We start from the raw sequence: 14,765 nt of genomic DNA on the forward strand, positions 1-14,765 counted from the left end.
TTAAAGATCCCCTGGTGCAGCTTGAGGCTGTTACCTCTTGTCCTATAACTTCTTACATAAATCCACTTATACTTCTTTCTCATTTTAAAATCTGGCTTTCTAACATACTATCATTTTGGTTTAGATTGGCATTGTAAACAGTTGAAGTGATTTTAAATTATTTTGTAGTACATTTAACTGCGAATATGAATCTGATATAGCTGGCAGTGAGCAGCAGAAGATTTACATTTGGTTGACTTTCCCCTTTTCATATAAGTGGGAGTTAGCATTTATTCTTTCAGTTACAAGTTTGATTATAATCTAGAGACTCTTGTTAAAGCACTGGCTAAAAGGAGTGCCACAAGCAAGATGTTTTCATTTTGTTTGCTGCTAGGAAAGTTTTGTTGAATGTGCTGCTGTGCCAAAGCCATAGAAGTAGTTGCTTTTTTTCCTGCAGTGTGAAATTGAGCCCAGATATTTCTTGAGCAACAGGCACTGGTGTCTTAGAGAAATAATTACTCATTCATTATATTTTAAAGCTTTGGAGATAGGTCAAAACAATTGATATTCAAGGTACTTTCTAAAGCACAGTGATACATCAATTTATTGTTGATATTAACTGGAGAAAAGTATTTATCAGTTATTACTCACCTCAAAAGGAATTTGGGTAGATATATCTTATGCTCCATTTCTGAGTAATGTAGAGAAGTTCATTAGTTACGAAATCAAAATCAGCTCTTTTTTTTTTTTCTTTTTTCCTTGCTCTTTCATGCAGAACACAACAGGAAAAAGAGAAGCTCATCTTTGCAAGATAATTAATATTTAGGTGTTACTTTACAGCATGGACAATGAAGCTGATATGAGTGGATAAAAAGGGACAAATGAAATACACCTTATCTGTTTTCACTAAGCACGTTTCTCTGTACATTCAGAAGACTTTTCTTTTTTAGCACACTGAAATAAAGCAACAGAATATCAAACCAAGTAAAAGGAAATTGAGTGCATACATATTGGATATTTGTGATTAAGAAGTCACCTGGAGACAATGAACTTTGAGAAATGAAGATAAACTGAACTTAAATACTAATGGGACAAGTGGTAGCATTATAGGTCCAGGAACTCTTACTTGAGTCAGATGGGATGCCATCACGATAGGTCTGGAAAAGCTAGAAACCTGATCTCTCTCTCTTTTTTTTTTTTTTTCAAAGAGATGTGCAAGTAGTAGTAGTGAGGATTTTTATTCTGACATATCTCTTTTTCTAATGTGTTACAGGTATTGGACCCAGCTCGTATGGAGTGAGGTGCAGTGTGACTATGAACACTCAAGATTTGGCTACACAAAGAGAAATAATAAGTGCTATCCAAGGCAGCGATACAAGTGGCTTGAAGGATCTGTGGATGGTTGCTTTTCCTCACAATGTAAAAATTGAGCTAACTTATGATGTGGAAAGTTTTCAAGATAAGATGACAATACACTGTTTTTGTATAAAGGCTGAATATATGTAATACTATGTTCTTGAGAATACTTCATGCATGTCTGTCCTCAATCAGCAGAGGCATGCTTTAAAGAATTGGCCCATGACCATGGAAAGAAGACTGCTGGGATGGCACTAGTTGGAATCACTCCAGAGCACTGTAAGTATTGTGCATTGTGTGCATTAATGAAAGGCACTGGATAACTTTGGAAGAGGGGAAGCAATATCCGTATTATTTTATAAGCCATATATATGTATAATCATACATCTTAAGCATATCTATTTTAAATCTCAGCATTGACAAACTTTTCTGTATTGAGCTAGTGAAGTATATGAACCTAAATCATAACTTGCTGCGTTTGGGGAACCACAAATGAACAGTGTGAATCTGGAATCATTCCATGTTAATGACTGTTCTTTGTTCCAGTGGTTTAATTAGGGAACAGTGTCACATACTGCCACACAATATTGAGTTATCTTCCTCTATCTGGTGATCTTTTGGCCTCGGTGACAAAAAAAGGGCACAATCCTCTTTGGAATGGCTTTGAAGGCATGGGATGAAATTACTATTTGTCATGGTTTAAACCCGGTCAGGTAACTTGTTCACTCACTCCCAGTGAGTGGTGCCGAGCTGACAACAATCGAGGTCCATGTCCGTCTCCCCCCCCCCCCCGCCCCCGCACCGGGGCTCTCCCCTTCCCCGCTCCCGGAGGAACGGGGAGGAGGATCGAGAGAGTGCAACTCCTACGGGTTGAGACAAGAACAGTCCAGCAACAAATCACCACCGCTACTATCAGCTAAAACAATGATAAGGGAAAATAACAAGGGAAGAGAATACGATACCACTGGCCAAGAAAGCGAGTTCCACCCGGAAACCCCTGTCCTTCCGGGTAACTCCCAGTTACCCCCCACCCCGGGCATGACGTGCTGTGGTATGGAATACCTCCCCGGCTAGCCCGGGTCAGGCGCCCCGTCTCTGCTTCCTCACAGCTTCCCCTCCTCCCTGGCAGAGCATGAGCCTCACAGAGTCCTTGGTCAGGGTAAACATCACTTAGCAACAACCAAAAACATCGGCTTCACCAACACTGTTCTCAAGCTAGAAGTCAAAACACAGCACTGCACCAGTTAACACGAAGGAAAAACATGACTGCTACTGCTGAACCCAGGACACTATTCAAAGATGGATAAAATTAATATATCCTTTTAGAAATACAGTGAAGTTGACTGACCTGCTCAAGATTTATTAGCAAAGTGTGTCAGTAATCAAGAGCATTTAAATATTCTGACTTCCAGTCCATCTTTTTACCTCATTTTTTCCAGATCAGTCTACAGAACAGTGCTCTTAACAGTGACTGAGGCAGTGAACAGAACTGAAATATTATGTGTATGTTTTTTCCTACAGTGAGCTTTCTTCTTGTAAGCAACTTAACCTCTTCAGGATTTTCTGGTTTGGGCTTTTCCTTTTAGTGAAAGGAAGAGAAAGGGAGTGAAGGAGATAAATAGGGAGGGAAGTTAAATCTGGAAGAGAACTTTGATGGTTCTTATTGATACTTACACTTCAGAAGGAAATGGCCATCACCACAAGTTAACAAAATGTATGTATATTAAAAAAAGATTTTAATTATTCCTGATCAGAATGCCTTGTCTAACAGTAATTAATTTCATGTCTTGGTATTGGCGTCAGTGGCCAGGATGAGCTCACATAACAATATATGAGTTTTCTAAGAAATTCATCATTTCTGGCTAGCTAAAGTAAGAGCTTGTATGTTACACCTATTTCAAATATGTTCAGTGATGATTCTGTGGGATGTAAGATTGTCATTCAGTGCATTAAATTGCTACTTTTTGAGGTGGTTTTGACCCTTTGTTGTTCACACTTGATGTAGCAGTGCTGACTTCTCTGCTGCACAGCTAATTCAAGTTGCTGTCTAAAACTTAAGCTTTGAATCCTGTCTGAATACCTGTGGAAGTAGGTCCTGTATGACCTCAAGTTGTTTCCAAAATCTTATTTGCCTAGAATTATGTGTGAGAATATAGCTTTGTTTTGGAGAATCCATGCTGTGTTGCTAACAATTGCAGGGGATGTTATGGAATGTACTGGTGAACAAAAAAATTCATTACAAATAATCCTGCATTTAGTAGTCCTCTAAACTAGAGAGGGATTACAACGAATCAGAGAAACTGGATGCAATATTAGCAAGGATTCTATGATTCTATGACTCAAATTGCATTTTCTGTTTAAATATTCTTAAAGATTGCTCTGATTTCATCTGTATGGTAAACTTTGGATTCATTGAGTTTGCAGGTAATTTTGCCTCTCATTTCAGCAGAATTAAAATTTTAGCTACAACGTGCAGCACTGCAATGAATTTTTGCTGACTTTTACCTTTGAATACCTGACGCTTTAATGTTTTTAGTATCAATACTGTAGATGGCTTTAGTCTCTTTTGGTTGTGAATGTTTAATTACGCTTATTTTGATGTTAAACACATCCCTTCTTTTGAACTTCTTCTCAGCAAACATTCAGCAGACCAAATAAACACCAAGAGGAACTCTGGAACTCATCCTTGTCACAGCCACGTAACAAAACTGCCCAACATATCTCAATGTCCAGCAAAATTAGTGTACCCCAAAGCAGAATCATCAGAATTTGTTGATCATACATGCGCTGACCCAGTGTGATGATGTACCTCATCCAGTACACTCTAATTCCTTGCTGCTTCACAACAGTTGATTTTACCTGTTTTAATACTGTTTCCGCACCACAGGTACAAACTCTTTTTTTTTTTTTGTCCTCTCTTTTTCTTTTTTTTTTCCTCATCCAGATTTTTTTTAAATAATTAGGCCAAGATTAGAGCCGTGTTTTCTAACCTAGTTTTGGCTTCCAGTTGTCTGCTGCTTTGTCAGATCTTACAGGAGTATTTTTCCTGAAGTCCATTCTGTTTAAGTGTAGTCATTACTGAATGGTCTTGTCTTTGTGTGATTAGGGCCTGATTAGTCACTGTTCTGTCGGCTAATTTTCTCTGATGTGCTTCTCCATTAGAGCAGACTATGTTGCTTGGGATGGAGAAATGGTGCAGCAGCTGCAGTTCAGATGAGATTGAACTGCCTATAGGACCCTTCCCTGAGGACACACCAGAATTATAACCATGCGAGAAACTATTCCTTGTCTGTTGCAGCATGGTGTGACTCAAACTTTTAAAGTTTTATAACAGCAGCTTTCATTTTCACGGAGACAGACACTATTGAATTTGTAGTGAGCAGTTAGAACTTCCCAAATTCTGCCAAATGAAGAGTAAAAAAGAACAGTGGGCAAGATTCTCAGATAGTAAAAGTTGCAACTGGAGCAAGCAGTTTAACTTTTCCCTCTCTTCCCACATTGTGAACAGTTTAGCATTTTCTCCAGCTTACTATTCAGAGCTATTAATTAAATAGTTGTAGGCATTTGTTTGTGGTACATATTTTGGAGTTAGGTGATGACTGCCTGTGTTAGGCAACTCAGATTCTGAGCTGATATTTTTGATTGGATGTTTAGGTCACATGATGTGTTTCCTTTCTCTGACTTGATGACCTTCATTTCATAGAATAGAATAGAATCATAGAATAATTAGGGTTGGAAAGGACCTTAAGATCATCTAGCTCCAACCCCCCTGCCGTGGGCAGGGACACCTTACGCTAAATCATATCACCCAAGGCCTCATCAAATCTGGTCTTGAACACTGCCAGGGATGGAGCATTCACAACCTCCCTGGGCAACCTATTCCAGTGCCTCACCACCCTAACAGGAAAGAATTTCCTCCTTCTATCCAACCTAAACTTCCCCTGTTTAAGTTTTAACCCATTACCCCTTGTCCTATCACTACAGTCTCTAATGAAGAATCCCTTCCCAGCATCCCTATAGGTCCCCTTCAGATACTGGAAGGCTGCTACGAGGTCTCCACGCAGCCTTCTCTTCTAAAGGCTGAACAGCCCCAACTTCCTCAGCCTGTCTTCATACGGGAGGTGCTCCAGTCCCCTGATCATCCTCGTGGCCCTTCTCTGGACTTGTTCCAACAATTCCATGTCCTTTTTATGTTCAGGAGACCAGAACTGCACACAATACTCCAGGTGAGGTCTCACAAGAGCAGAGTAGAGGGGCAGGATCACCTCCTTCGACCCACTGGTCACGCTCCTTTTGATGCAGCCCAGGATACGGTTTGCTTTCTGGGCTGCAAGTGCACACTGAAGCCAGCTCATGTTCATTTTCTCATCAACCAACACCCCCAAGTCCTTCTCCACAGGCCTGCTCTGAATTTCTTCTCTGCCCAACCTGTAGCTGTGCCTGGGATTGCCCTGACCCAGGCACAGGACCTTGCACTTGGCATGGTTAAACTTCATGAGGTTGGCATCAACCCACCTCACAAGAGTGTCAAGGTCCCTCTGGATGGCATTCCTTCCCTCCAGTGTGTCAACTGAACCACACAGCTTGGTGTCATCGGCAAGCTTGCTGAGGGTGCACTCACTCCCACTGCCCATGTCAGCAACAAAGATGTTGAACAAGGCCGGTCCCAACACCGATCCCTGAGAGATGCCACTCGTTACTGGTCTCCAGCTGGACATTGAGCCATTGACCACAACTCTTTGCATGCAGCCATGCAGCCAGTTCTTTATCCACCGAGTGGTCCATCCATCAAGTTGATGTCTCTCCAATTTAGAGACAGGGATGTCTTGTGGGACAGTGTCGAACGCTTTACACAAGTCCAGGTAGATGACATCAACTGCTCTACCCCTGTTCATCAGTTCTGTAGCCCCATCATAGAAGGCCACCAAATTGGTCAGGCAGGATTTCCCCTTAGTGAAGCCATGCTGGCTGTCACCAAGCACCTTGTTGATTTTCATGTGTCTTAGCATGCCTTCCAGGAGAATCTGCTCCAAGATTTTGCCAGGCACAGAGGTGAGACTGACTGGTCTGTAATTCCCCAGGTCATCCATTTTCCCCGTCTTGAAAATAGGGGTTGTATTTCCCTTTTTCCAGTCATCGGGAACTTCACCTGACTGCCATGATTTCTCAAATATGATGGCCAGCGGCTTAGCCACTTCATTTGCCAGCTCCTTCAGGACCCATGAATGGATCTCATCAGGACCCATGGACTTGTGCACGTTCAGATTTTTAAGATGGTCTCGAACCAGTTCCCCTCCTACAGTGGGCCTAAGGTCTTCATTCTCACAGTCCCTGCATCTGCCTTCCAAGACTTGGGTGGTTTGGTCAGAGCCTTTGCCAGTGAAGACTGAGGCAAAGAAGTCATTCAGAACCTCAGCCTTCTCCAAATCCTGTGTAGCCAGTTCTCCTGAGAGCTTCCTGAGGGGGCCTACATTCTCCCTAGTCTGTTTTTTATTTGCTATATACCTGTAGAATCCCTTCCTGTTATCCTTAATACCTCCAGCTAAGTTTAATTCTAACTGGGCCTTAGCTTTCCTAACCTGGTCCCTAGCCTCCTGGACAGCATCCCTGTACTCTTCCCATGCCACCTGTCCTTGCTTCTACTCATTATAAGCCTCTTTTTTCATTTGAATTTTCCTCAGGAGCTCCTTATCCATCCAAGGAGGTCTCCTGGCCCTCCTGCTGCACTTCCTTCTAGTTGGGATGCAACACTCCTGAGCTTGTAGCAGGTGATCCTTGAATATCAACCAAGAGTCTTGGGCCCCCTCCCCTCTAGGGCTCTATCCCATGGAACCTTACTAAGCAGGTTCCTGAAGAGGCCAAAGTCTGTTCTTTTGAAGCCCAGGGCAGTGAGCTTGCTGCACGCTCTTCTCACTGTCCTGAGGATCTCAAATTCGAGCATCTCGTGATCGCTGCATCCAAGGCTGCCCTGGAGAGTCACATTTCCAACAAGTCACAAGTGTTGGTGAGCACGAGGTCAAGCATGGCACCTCTCCTTGTCGGCTCCTCTATTACTTGCAGAAGGAAGTTGTCTTCCACACAACTGAGGAACCTCCTGGATTGCTTGTGCCGGGCCGTACCGTCCTTCCAACAGATGTCAGGATGGTTGAAGTCACCCATGAGAACAAGGGCCTGCGAGCGTGAGGCTTTTCCTATCTGTCTATGGAGTGCTTCATCTGCAGGTTCTCCTTGATCAGGCGGTCTGTAACAGATCCCCATAGTAATGTCTCCCATAGCTATATTCCCTTTAACCCTGACCCACAAACTCTCTGTTAACTGCTCACCTGTCCCCAGACAGCGTTCCATACTCTCCAGCCTATCCCTAATAACATAAAGGGGAACTCCCCCTCCCTACCACCCTGTCTTTTCTAAAGAACCTGTAACCTTCCATTCCCACACTCCAGTCATAGGAGCCATCCCACCATGTTTCTGCTATGCCTATTATATCATACCCCCGTAGATGAGCACATCTCTAATTCCTCTTGTTTGTTCCCCATGCTACGGGCATTTGTATAGAGGCATCTGAGCCGAGCTCCAACTGAAGCCGGCTCATTGGCTGGAGCGGCTGGAATATCTCTACATTGCTCAGAGCACTTATTATAGGTGCTGGCAACTGACTATGTGTGTTGGGATGGAATGATGCCCCCTCCCCCAACACATCTAGTTTAAAGCCTCCTTGACCAGTCTGGCAAGCCTCCTACCAAAACTGCTCTTTCCCTTCTTTATCAGACCAGCTCCACCAGCCCCCACTAGACCTGGCCTACAAACCTTGGGTCCTGTGTTCAAGGCACCCAAACCCCTGACTATGACACCACCCTTTTAACCATTATATTAACCTGACTAATCCTCCTAGCTTTTTTTAGGTCCTCCCCTGTATCCAGGAGAATTGATGAAAAGACTACCTGAGCTCCAGAGCCCCTAACCACCTCCCCCAGGGCTCTGTAGTCCTTCTTTATGTTCCCCTGGCTGCTACTATCTATATCCCTAGCACCCAACATGTATCACCAGGAGTGGGTAATAGTCCGTGGGACTTACTAGAGCAGGCAGCCTCTCTGCCACATCCCTGATCCCGTGCCCCGGTAGGCAACACACCTCCCTTGAGATGGGGTCTGGCCGGCAGACAAGTGCTTCTGTCCCTTTCAGTGTAGAGTCCCCTACTACTACGACCCGCCGCTTTTTCCTGGCAGCACCAGTAGAGATCTTCTTTACCAGTGCATCAGCTGGCTATTTCCGGCTGGAGTGCGTTTCCTCATTAGCCCCCTGCAGAACAGCAAAGCGGTTCTGCATGGGGACAACAGATTTAGGGGGAAGCCCCTTGCTTTTGGTTGTCCTTTTCTTTCTTTTTTTGTTTGTTTGTTGTTTGTTTTTTTTTTTTGTCACTGATTCCTAGCTTCCCAGGTTAACGGTCTCCTTCTTTCCTTCATGAGGTAGAGGTGAAGCTCGAGGCCCCTGCACAGTTTGGGCCGGGAGCAAGCATTCCTGCTTCCTCTCAGCTTCCCTGACATCTCGCAGTCTATTAACAGCATCCCGCAGCTCAGCCCCTGCTGCAGGAGGACCTCCCGCAGGGAGCACCGAGTGCAGCCCTGCCCATCGTGCACCCTCCCCTCACCAGACCAGTGCGGGCACTCTCTACACCCCGAGCTCTGCACTGCAGCCTCCCCTCTCATCGGCTCTGTCTGGGTGCCTACGCTGCCACCGCCGGGGCAGCCAGAGCAGAGCTGCCGGACCAGGCCCTGATCATACGACGAGTGCTCACTATCCCGCTCGAACTGCCGCGCAAACCGCCTCTGGCCCGCTCTGCTCGCCGCGCTCCTGGTCGGTCGCGCTCCCCGGGGCAGTTTTTTGACCAGTCAGGGCTGGTGCCGCTGCTTCAGGCTCCGCCCCGTGTGAGTCAGCTGCTCGCTCTCGTCAGCTGAGCTGCCGGCTCCTGGGCAGGTCCTGTCGAGGACTTGAGGCTCCCTCGGTGGCTCTTGTCGCTCTGAGTTGAAGCTCCTGGACGCTGATCTCCCCCCCGCTCCGGTGTTGAAGGCGTCTTCTCTCGAGCCACTCACCTCAGCAATTGATCCAAATTTCTTTTGATTAAAGTTTCCTTAATAAATGTTTGGTTCTTAAATGATCTGCAAATAATTATTTATACTTAGAAAATTCCCTGGTTTCTTCACTCTTGCTGATAAATCAGAGGAGTGCTGAGTATCTCTAAAAAAATGCTTCAGTTGTCTCCATCCATCATGAATTTGAAAGATATACAGTTCAGTGCGGTTGGAGCAGGACATCACATATGTGCCATTCTGGAATATCCTTCTTGGTTATAAAAAATTAATTGATAATATTATGTTTAGAGAAGGATATTGGTGCTTTTAAATCTCAATGTTTCCACAGGAAAGCAGCATTTTTTTTTCTCATTATGGAGTGTGCTTTAGAGCTGCAATGCATTTTTATGCAAGCAATCTGTTTTTCTGTCCTAAGCCATTTCCTGTCCATGAATCACCTGCAGACTGGAATAATTCTGAATCTTTAAGCTTAATACTGATTTAAGATTAAAATGTCACTGTTGTGGTATATGGTTCAAATCTTGCTGTTATGCAGCCAGTTACATACATGCTGTCTGTATCTTCACATCCACCACTACAGAGCTCTCTACAAAAGTACCAACCTCAGGTATGAAAGGAGCGGAACATCCTCAGTTCCTCTTGATTCAGCTGGAGCTAACACCACTCATGCTTTTGTAGAGCACTGCAGGATGAGCACTGCTATGCAAATCACTTCTTTCTGTGGCAAGCTGAAAGTCAGCACTGCTTCACTGCCTTCATAGGCTTTGAAGGCTAAGAATTTTCAGTAAAGTATATGATAACAGTGTACTGACCTTAAAAAATAAATAATAATAATAATAATATATATATATATATATATATATATATATATACACAGCTTTACATGCCAGGTCAGTGGGGTAAATAATGTTTTTCTAAATAGAAAAAACGTGCCAAAATGCATACACAGTATTCTGGGGGAGCCATAACCACAAGCCTAAACTTTCAGCTATCATAGAATAGTTAGGGTTGGAAAGGACCTTAAGATCACCTTGCAGAAAGAAGTGTTTTGCACTGTTTTGTGAATGTTTAGAAAACCAAGTTAGACTAATATTTCAATGTTATTTAAGCAGAGTTGGGTGCATTCTGATAATTCATGTCCAAGCAGGAAAGGATGGCAAGTCCTCATCTCATGATGACCGTCCCAATAAAATCTGGTCATACAAGTAATTTCTGGAGTGTGGCTCCATTGCATGAGAACATGGCAAACTGCTGTGGACTTTTATTTTCTGTCATACAAAAGCAAGCACTCATTTTCTTGTGGTGCTTGATTTTGCTTGAAATCTGACTATTTTGGTATTGAACTCCCTGTGGTAGTACTTACAGGGCTAACATGGCCTTAAAGCAGAAAACCTTGTGGTGGAAAGGCTCACTGTTTATTCCACAAAACACAGCATCTCTCCTTTTCCTTCAAGAAAGGTTTGTTTATTTCTCATTTGTATCTTATGAGCATAAGATACATCCAGCTTTGCATCCCTACCTACTACTGTGGTTACTTATTTTGAGGTTTGTTTGTGGAGTGAGGAAGAAACAGGTGAAAAGCACTGGGCACAGACCTGCACTTCCTGAAATCATTACAGTATTTCATACTGATTAGACCAAGAATTGGAGCAGATTCACAGGGTTCAAATGAAATAATATAATGACAATGTCTGAATTAAACATGGCTGTTTGCTGTTGTCACAGCAAATTGTTTGCTGCATTGCACTGCAAACAGCTCTTGAAAATAGTGGGAAAAATCATGGTTTGAAGGAGTAAGAGGAGTGCTAGCTGCATTCATATTCTACGTGCTGGTTACTTTTAATACTACATCTAGTAAGTGTTTCTAAGAAGGCAGCAGTGGAAGAAGAAAAACGTGTGCCCAGCTTAAACATCTTATTTTAACTCTGAATTGTAGTGAGAAGACTTTGTTATAACAAATCTTGTGTTTAGGCACTCCTTTTATTGTTACTCAGTTTAATGGTTCTTCAGATTTTCTTTACTGAATCCTCTTTCCTTTCTTTTGTAGATGTTTAAATCTCATCCATGCATCATGCATTGTGAGGGAATTTGTTGCTGTAGACCTGATTGCAATGTTACAGTAGTGCAACTCAACTGACTTCTGCCTTGCAGGTTTGTAAAGTGAGATCAGACTTGGGTCACTACTTAGAGTGTTGTTTCGCAATATGCTATGTCGCTTCAGTAAAAAATAAAATATTACCAGTATCTCTCCAGCATCTCTTTAGAAGGAGGTGCATCTATTCACCCTCTCCTTGTTTTTCCATCCTGGTTGCAGGTAAGATTTGATAAAAGCATCTGAGGAACAATAGAATTTACTTGTTTCAAAGGCTTTTTGGGGGGGGGGGGGGGGGGGGTGTGACCTCAGTTAGTGGTATCTTATAGAACAATGTTGGTAAGGACCTTTGAGTTATTCTTTTTTGTACGATACATTGTGCTGTTCAGGGAAGTGGAGGAACAGGTGAAGAGGTAGCCCTCTAGACCAAAAGCTTTGTATTACAGACTTTTTGTTGAAATAAGTTCCCAAAATTATTCCTAATGGAAGATATCTTTAAAATTTCCAATAACAAGAGGTTTTTTTTTTTCTCCTCCATAGTTACAATGAATCCTTTCTTGGGTTTTACTTAAAACTGGAGCCATCCCACCTCATGGATGTCGATTTCATGCCAAATTCCACAATCTAGGAATAAATTTAAAATTAGAGAAGCTCAGCAAGGACTCTCTGAGAAGTCTTTTTTCTTAAACTCGAATTTCAGCTATTTTGTCACCCGTGTTTCTATTTACCTGTCCTTGTGTTTCGTTTACGTCATCGAGTTGGCTTCAGTGCCTCCCTATTTATCTCGACTGTTGGCTTAGACTTTGCGTTTTCTTTAAGTATGCTAGACTTCACTAAGATCATAAAAACCATGGTCTGCTCCTTTTCGTTGTGGTCCTTATTCAGAATGTTTTTTCTAGAACTAAGTCGCACTGAGTACTCATCAGGGTGTGTAGGAAGATGGAGTACCATGTAGCTGCAATTGCAACACAGACTGCAAAACAAAACCTTTGCCTACTTTGTCAGTTATTTTACAAGTTGGCTTGTAGAGCTATGTGGAACCCTGATTACTTTCAGCTTCTCAACATTTTGCAAATCCAGAAAATGCAGTGTGCCATTTTCTGGAGTCACGGCATTTAAGGAGCTGTGACTTCTTCCACCGCTACAACAGAGGGCGGCAGTTGGCTACTAATGTGTGAATCACACGAACTTCGCGTTATCCCTTTTGCTGTCATCTTGCCACCTGCTGGCAAAATATGGAAGGCGACAGCGAGTGAAAAGCAAAGACTTCTGCTGTTCAGAGAACGCCTCTCTCCTGCTTACACTAAGAACACAGTGGACTGAGTCCTACCTGTTACCCAACAAATCTAGGCTTTTTATGTCTCCAAGTGAATCGCTTTATTTAAAATACCACAAGAATTTTCAGAGGGTCCAAAACTTAACCACTCAGCTTGAAAGAGGAAAAAAAAAAAGAAAATCAAAACCCTGTCTAGCTCATTTTCTCAGTATCAGCTTAAAATGGTTTTGTGCTCTGTTTGAGGGTCTGAATCTAACACTGCTTCTGCTGAAGTAAACATAAAGCTTGTATTGGCATGGTTTTGTGCATATTATGTATATTAAAGTAAATATAAAGTTCACTCCTATGCAGTAACTTCAATATTGTGTTCTTAAATGGTCACATTTAATCTTTTCTGTTAATATTTGAAACAGCTACCACACAGTGCCAGCTGAAACACACTGAAACAGTTTCTCCAAATTGAAACAAACAACAGCTCTGGTGTGTTGGATAGTAGGAGGTGAGTTTGCAAGATTCGTTTTTTTTTTTTTTCTTTTAATGGCAGCCGCTGGAATTTTGAACTTCTCATAGCTGTTTCTAAATTACTTTTAAAAGGCAGCTCTTGGTTTACCCTTAGTTCTTTAGAATATGCTAGTGAATCAGTGCCTTCAAAGTTAACGAATAAGAGCTACTACACAGTTGAGACAGTCCTGTCTAGGACAAGTGTTCCAGGTACTTTTGTGACATTTCTTAAAGACATGGGTTGCAATGTATTGTTGTTCTGCTTTTTTTTTGAGTTTTCTTATTACAGGATCCTATTTTTAATGTAATTCTTATCTGTTGTATAACCAGGGAAATAAGGTATATTCTCAGTTTTTAATAAGCTGTTTTGTATTTTACTTATGCCAGCCTTACCCCTTCCCTAAGGATGCCATTACTGAGGGAGTTATAGTATATGTTTTAATGACTTCTAGTAATAGATATATGCTTATCTGATGCAATCTAAAAGTAAAGCATTATTCAGTTTTCCCAGATTTTCATAAATAATGTATTTTTTGTATTTTATACAAATACAAAGAATGTATTATTTGAAATTTGTAATATAATATGTGGTATAATGCAAGCTGAACTTTTGTTTTTGTGTATATACAAATATGAAGCATATGGGTGTTCATGCAAACATTCAAACATACCTCCTTCAGTGAAAACTTACTTCATCATATGCTCAGAAATGCTGCCTTCAGTTAATGCTGTTTTGCTGTTGGTTCTGCTATGATGCTTAGTTTTTAATGAAATTAAAGTGTAGCTCTTCCTTTATTCCTGTTCTATTTTGCATCAAATTCCTGAAGGAACTGTGCAAGGGCAGCAGTGTTATTTTTCAGATCATGCACATTTTGCAGTCACTGAGGGTTCAAAGCCCATGACAGTTTAAATAAGGTGGCCATTTAAATTGCAGACCTGAGAGCTTTTTCATTTTTAATATTTTATTTTTGAATAAGATGATGGTATAATTTAAGATGTTATTGAATGGAACACAGTGAACTGCTCATGATGAAGCAGGCTTCACTGAGGTAACCCTGCCAGTGGGGGTGATGGGACTCATGCCAGTTAATCAGTCTTAGTATATGAATTGGAATTCCTGGTTGGGCACTGAAACCTGGATATTGGCTTTGGATAATTATTATGTCAGAGATATTGGATAACTGGATAACAATTATCAGATAGACAGGTTTTCTATTTACCAGCAATGATTGCCAGAAGGACATTCATTCTCCCAAAGCATATAGTTAGACTGTTAATCTGTTATGTTTGTTTAAGCAAGGTTACAGTGGCTCTTCAGCTTGCAAACTAACTATAATTCCACAAACTGCTTAAGCTGACAGGAAGCAATGCTGCTGCTCAAAGAGGTGATTATACTCTCATTCCAACCAGCTGGTCATTCCAACAATTTCTCTCCTTCTATTCCATCTTCCTCTATTCTACCTCAGCTGTT

The 14,765-nt window shown here is 42.1% G+C and overlaps 1 long non-coding RNA gene across 1 annotated transcript; it reads left to right on the top strand.

Annotated features, from left to right (window-relative positions):
- The first annotated feature begins 1,256 nt into the window (after nt 1-1,256).
- On the top strand, nt 1,257-13,277 carry LOC133267348 (uncharacterized). The gene is made up of 4 exons (XR_009742755.1): nt 1,257-1,614; nt 2,775-2,870; nt 11,473-11,576; nt 13,207-13,277. It is a non-coding gene; the product is annotated as an uncharacterized LOC133267348 (long non-coding RNA).
- The last annotated feature ends 1,488 nt before the right edge of the window (nt 13,278-14,765 follow it).

The sequence above is a fragment of the Pezoporus flaviventris genome, unplaced genomic scaffold (genome assembly GCF_033815535.1).
Source record: "Pezoporus flaviventris isolate CSIRO_AGI_PZ_B2104156 unplaced genomic scaffold, CSIRO_AGI_Pfla_v1 ptg000001l, whole genome shotgun sequence".
Lineage (NCBI taxonomy): Eukaryota > Metazoa > Chordata > Aves > Psittaciformes > Psittacidae > Pezoporus > Pezoporus flaviventris.